This window comes from Leptinotarsa decemlineata, unplaced genomic scaffold (genome assembly GCF_025532065.1).
Source record: "Leptinotarsa decemlineata unplaced genomic scaffold, Ldec_3_MD MMD2_tig00000035_RagTag_RagTag, whole genome shotgun sequence".
In the NCBI taxonomy this organism is placed as follows: domain Eukaryota; kingdom Metazoa; phylum Arthropoda; class Insecta; order Coleoptera; family Chrysomelidae; genus Leptinotarsa; species Leptinotarsa decemlineata.
In genome coordinates this window covers 13,027,080-13,034,097 of record NW_027412540.1, presented here as the reverse complement: position 1 = coordinate 13,034,097, position 7,018 = coordinate 13,027,080, and positions in this window count along the sequence as shown.

Below are 7,018 nucleotides of genomic sequence, written 5' to 3'. Positions count from 1 at the left end.
ATCTATAGATTTGCCATGGTCGCAACAATATGATGATTAAAATAAGTTCTTACCTATAAGGGTTTTATCTTCGCTTTACGATTATTGTTAGAATATTTCGAAAAAAAATATTCTGAAACCCACATACACCTAACAGATAATCTACAAACTATACTCTATGGTGAATTCGATTACCAGTTGTCTGTCCTAACCATCTGATACTGATGAGCTATTCCTAAAAATGTAATGTGTTACTTCTGGTGGTTTTTTATGTATCCTTTGGGGGTTTTATCAATTTTCGACAGGCAGCCAATAAATGGAACTGGAAGTGAATGTTTTATTCAGTAAAACATTGAAAAATATTTTTTTTAACAACTTAACAATTGTTGACGAGAAAAACATGTTCGTGAGCAGTTATTTCTAAACCAAAATGTCAGTTGGTAAAATGAATGGATTCCAAATTCTATCGAGCTGAAAAACATACATGGTTCGTTTGGAACAATATTCCACAGCAAATAGAGTACGCGACGAACTGAAGGTACTTACCATAATCACTGTCCTTCGGAATATTATACGTACGCATTCATGGTGGATTTGTGTATCCTTGATGCCCCAGAAGAGAGTTCTTACAAACTCTCGTCAAAAATCTACACAATCATCTTGAGCCGGAAACGTTCAGACAAAAGAGAAACAGTGGCAAAGTATATGTCGGCTCTCAAAAATATGGCCATAACATGTGAATTCAAAAATTTCTTCAACTATCTAAATGAACAATTCGTTCAGGTCAGTCTTTTCTTACCTAAACAGTAGCTTCATGGGCTGACACCTTTCAGAAAACAACTACTCCCCCGGCTAATATCACGAAAGGCGTTGGATTATATCCAACAGGTGCCAGTGCAAGATTCTTCCAGATTCTTCTGTGAAGAATCCTGCATCCTGTCGAATAAAATCCAACGCGCTTCGTGGTATTAGCCGTGAAGTAGTTGTTTTCTGATAGGTGTTAATCGATGAAGCTACTGTGTAGGTAAGAAAAGACTGGCCTGAACGAATTGTTCATTTAGATGATTCGATTTATAGCCAGTCTTCAAGTATACCCACTTACTATCATTGAAACATTTTTCAATAGAAAATCTACTAGATCAGTTTGTTTCTGGGTTATATAATGAGTCTATTAAACAACGACTATTTTCTGAAAAGTTTCTGAGCTATGCTCAAGCTTATGAAATCAGGCGGAACATAGAAGCTGCTGATATACTAGTATCCAGCATTGTAGGATCCCCGGAGGTATAGTTCAAGTAAACGATATAGTGCAACCTACCTTCCAACAGCTCCCCTTCAATAATATAGTTAGGGAACTAACTAATTTCGTTATTCAATAATGATTTCAGATTATATATATATATATATATATATATATATATATATATATATATATATAAATAAATAGATAAGTACTCTTTGATCATTCCCATATTGATTTCAATTTAAGAGCCACCGGTATACAGCTGTTTCAGCCTATTGGGCATCGTCAGTACCGGGCAGGCGGTCCTCGATTGAAGACAAAATGAGAAAAAACCAAGAAAGTACTTGATAAAAATAGCTGCGTAAACGCAAGCGAAACATAAGTGTCTTCAATCGAGGACCGCCTGCCCGGTACTGACGATGCCCAATAGGCTGAAACAGCTGTATACCGGTGGCTCTTAAATTGAAATCAATATGGGAATGATAAAAGAGTACTTATCTATTTATTTTTTGATTTTCATGGAATTATTTTCCAGCAGCTTGACTGCATTAACCTTTCTAGATTTCATATCATTTCTAGAAACATGTGGATTCGTTTTCCGATGGCATTTCAGGTTAGCTTCCCAAATTTCTGCTACCGCAGTTGTCGGTTGATTGGTCAAACCACCAACACTGACATAAAAACTTGGCAAGTTGACTTGGGTGTCACACCAATAGGTGGTTCCACTTATGTTTCGCTTGCGTTTACGCAGCTATTTTTATCAAGTACTTTCTTGGTTTTTTCTCATTTTGTCTTCAATCGAGGACCGCCTGCCCGGTACTGACGATGCCCAATAGGCTGAAACAGCTGTATACCGGTGACTCTTAAATTGAAATCAATATGGGAATGATCAAAGAGTACTTATCTATTTATTTTTTGATTTTCATGGAATTATTTTCCAGCAGCTTGACTGCATTAACCTTTCTAGATTTCATATCATTTCTAGAAACATGTGGATTCGTTTTCCGATGGCATTTCAGGTTAGCTTCCCAAATTTCTGCTACCGCAGTTGTCGGTTGATTGGTCAAACCACCAACACTGACATAAAAACTTGGCAAGTTGACTTGGGTGTCACACCAATAGGTGGTTCCACTTATGTTTTCGCTTGCGTTTACGCAGCTATTTTTATCAAGTACTTTCTTGGTTTTTTCTCATTTTGTCTTCAATCGAGGACCGCCTGCCCGGTACTGACGATGCCCAATAGGCTGAAACAGCTGTATACCGGTGGCTCTTAAATTGAAATCAATATGGGAATGATCAAAGAGTACTTATCTATTTATTTTTTGATTTTCATGGAATTATTTTCCAGCAGCTTGACTGCATTAACCTTTCTAGATTTCATATCATTTCTAGAAACATGTGGATTCGTTTTCCGATGGCATTTCAGGTTAGCTTTCCAAATTTCTGCTACCGCAGTTGTCGGTTGATTGGTCAAACCACCAACACTGACATAAAAACTTGGCAAGTTGACTTGGGTGTCACACCAATAGGTGGTTCCACTTATGTTTCGCTTGCGTTTACGCAGCTATTTTTATCAAGTACTTTCTTGGTTTTTTCTCATTTTGTCTTCAATCGAGGACCGCCTGCCCGGTACTGACGATGCCCAATAGGCTGAAACAGCTGTATACCGGTGGCTCTTAAATTGAAATCAATATGGGAATGATCAAAGAGTACTTATCTATTTATTTTTTGATTTTCATGGAATTATTTTCCAGCAGCTTGACTGCATTAACCTTTCTAGATTTTATATATATATATATATATATATATATATATATATATATATATATATATATATATATATATATATTAAATGGTCAAAAATACTGAGTGCGCATATAAGCAAAACTAAAAAAAAATATGGCTCTTCTTTGGCACCCCGAAAAAAAATCATAATACAAAAAAAATTGGAATCAGTACAAAGTATGGCCTCCACGCTGGTTTATTACGGCCCTACATCTATCGTGCATCGACAAAATGAGATTGTCTATGTCTTGTTGAGGTACATTTGCCCATTCAGCGATTAAAAGCTCTCTCAATTGAAACGTTGTGTGAATGTTCCCCATATGCGGAGTAATTCTTCGTTGAAGCATGTCCCACACATGCTCGATGGGATTCAGGTCCGGTGATTGTGCTGGCCATGGCAATACATCAACTCCTTCGTTGGTGAGCCAGTCAGTCACTAGACGCGCGACATGTGGACGAGCATTATCGTGCATTAGGTGGACGTTTTCACCAACAGCACCAGCAAATGGACGGACGATAGGTAGAAGAATGGTGTCGAGGTACTGTCGAGCTGTGAGGGAGCGATTTGGAAAAACGAGGTCGGTTCTGCCGCCGATCATGATTCCGCCCCATAGCATTACTGTACCACCTCTGTATGTGTGGACTTCCTGGACGTGTCTCAAACGTTCATTATTTCCAGGTCGTCTCCACAGTCTTACTCGACGAGAATCTGGATGAAATCCAAATCTGGATTCGTTTGTAAACAAAACTGTGGCCCAATCATTTGCATCCCAGTTTTGATGTTCTTGACACCACTCTAATCTTCTACCGCGATTGCCTCTCGACAAAAGTGAACATCTAAGTGGCTTTCTGTTGTGGAGATCTGCTTCATGCAGTCGATTTCTGACAATATCACGACCAATGGTTACCTGGTGCGTCTGCTGCAACACGTTAACCAACTCAGGTACTGTGATTGTCGGTTGTCTTCTTGCGGTTAAGACCAAAAATCGGTCTTGAACTGAAGTTGTAGCGCGTCCTCGCCTCGAAATTAAACATATATATAAATATATATATATATATATATATATATATATATATATATATATATATATATATATATATATATATATATATATATATATATATATATATATATATATATATATGAAATCTGAAGTTTTCACGGATAGGAATATGCTGAACTGGTTTTTCCGGGTATTTGATCCGTGTATGTGATATTATTTCTAATTTCAGGTGAAATTACACACAAAAATATGTTAAGTTGAGAAACTTGTGCGCGCTAAGGACTTACGAGGTCTTACATTTTAACGTGTGATTCCTAACAAATAGGGGGAAGTCTCAGTATGGTGTGTCCATACTCTCAAGGGCATACACTTTTTCAAATAGTTTTGCCTGTAAAACTTCATGTAGTTGGTTTTTGGTATAGTTATCTTCAAAATACAAATTGTTATCCATTAAAAATGTTTGTATTTCATCTTTAGGTACTCCAATTTTTACTCGGTACTTTGATGAGCTGTCGCGAATGATAGGAAGCGTTGTCAAGAACTATTAAACTATTCGCATCCAAATTTGGGATCAATGTCTTCTGAAACCATTCCTCGAAAATATTAGCTTCCATGTTCTTATGATAGTTCACATTGCAGTCCTCAAGTTTTTTTCCACATATCTTCAAAGAATTCGGAACTCATCCTTTACTTTCTCCGCAATGCACAATGATTAGTCGCGATCCTTTGTTTGCAGGCATGTTATGCGTACACATTATCGAACCATCAGTCCACCCTTTCGTAACTGTGTCGTGAGTGTCATACCAAGTTTCGTCCAAATAGAAAATTTGCCCTTGTTCTTGTCTATATTTAGTTATTTGTTCTAAGTATTTGTTACGCAATTCCACTATTCTTCTGCTTTCCATAACTGCTTGACGTTAGTTTATTATTTTGAATCGAAATCCTAATTTCTTTATCCAATTCTATGATTTCAGTTGTAGGATTCTCATTGCTTTTATAACAGTCGTATTTTTTTTCTCAGTGATTTCATTAAATGAACATCTACAGGTTTTGCTAATCCTGTATTACATGGCGTCTTGAGTTCATAAGGTTTGTTTTTGACTATTTTACGTACAGCTGAGAAAGGAATTTCGTTCAAACCTGATGTTGCTTGTAATAGTTTATTTCCCTCGACACCAAACTTGGGATTCGGATTTCTATATACATTGAAACATACTCTCTGTGTTTCAATATTCAAATGCATCCGAATATTATTTACTGGTGTCTATGGAACGCCGTTTTACTTTTTATTGTCACAAATATTCATTCCTCAATTTATTCAACTAACAATTTATTTGTTTGAATTTAATTGACTCATGCATTTGTTCGACACATTAAAAAAAATTGTTCGCAAAATTTGTTCTATTTTAAATGACACTTGATTTAAAATGTTACATGAATAAAATTGTTATTTGAATAAAAAAGAGTAATGAAATAACTTGAAGCTTTTATTGATTCCGAAGAAAAATATTGTTTGACAGTATTGGAAAATGGAACGCCAATTTATTATATATTATGCTGAAAAATAATCTATATACATATAGTTCAACTCAGCAATAAACCAACATTTTAATTCAACAATCAATGGAATGTATTATTCGAGTAAATTCAACAAACGTTTCAATTCCGCATATAATTTTGACCTTTCAATAAAATGTTAGTTATTTATATGACTGTTGAATTACAATGAAACTTTAAATTCACTTTCTAAAAGTAAGTTTGGGAATAAAATTTCAATGAATATATTTGAATGACTGTCAAAGTTTTTCCATGAAACATTGTTGGTAATAAAAATAGACTTTCGTTTGTCTGAAAATATAGCAAATTAACTTTCCATACTAAATATTTTTCAATGAATAATAAAGATTGTTATATTTCAATTTTATTGAAAGTGTTCAATATTTGCAACATTCACTTTATTGCATTCAATTTAAAATTTGGTTACAACTTTTGTGCAAAACATTCTCAAGCAAGTATCATTTTATTTTATCAGTCTTTTTAAAAGCTAATTTCTGATAAAAAATTAAATTTTTTGATGATTTAAAAAGTTTCTTGTATTTGAAAGATAAATTTAAAACGATTGTTGATAATTTTAATTCGGCGCTGGTATCGAGCGGATTTATCAAGAACTTCAATTGTTACATATGGCAACATGCTTGTTCATTTATAGTACGACAACACGCCGTTCAACCGTGGCGCCCAATAAAAATTATCAACAATCAATTTAAGTCATGTATCACTGAAATTCCACAAACAAAATAATTCAGATCATTTCAAAGGAATATTAATAAAAAGCAAAACGGCGTGCCACGCCGTTTTACTTTTTATTGGTATTTTGTAAAAATGAATTGTTTTGATTGTTGCTTTTAGGTGATACATGAATTAAATTGATTGTTGATAATTTTTATTCGGCGCTGCGGTTGGACGGAATATTGTGTTACTATCACTAAACTATCATGTTGCCAGATTTAAAAATTCAGTTTCTGCAAGAATCCGTTCGACGCTAGCGCCGAATTAAAATTATCAACAATCGTTTTAATTCATGTAACTGTAATTATCAACAAACCATTTTATTCATGTTTCACAGAAATTGTAGTAAATTATTCGATAGTTACAAAAAAAGTATATATGGCAAACATTTACTTCCAAAAATTTCAAACAATGAATCTATATAATAACTATTCGCAACTTTTCATCAAACAAATTAATTCATGTAACATTTCAAATCAAGTGTCATTTAAAATAGAACAAATTTGGGAACAATCGTTTTTAATGTGTCGAACAAATGCATGAATCAATTAAATTCAAACAAATACATTGTTAGTTGAATAAATTGAGGAATGAATATTTGTGACAATAAAAAGTAAAACGGCGTTCTATAGGTGTCTGTTTTTCGCATTGTTAACCATCGCTATTGGAATCACTACACTGACAAAATTCTGCGTTATTATCACACTCGTTATTACTT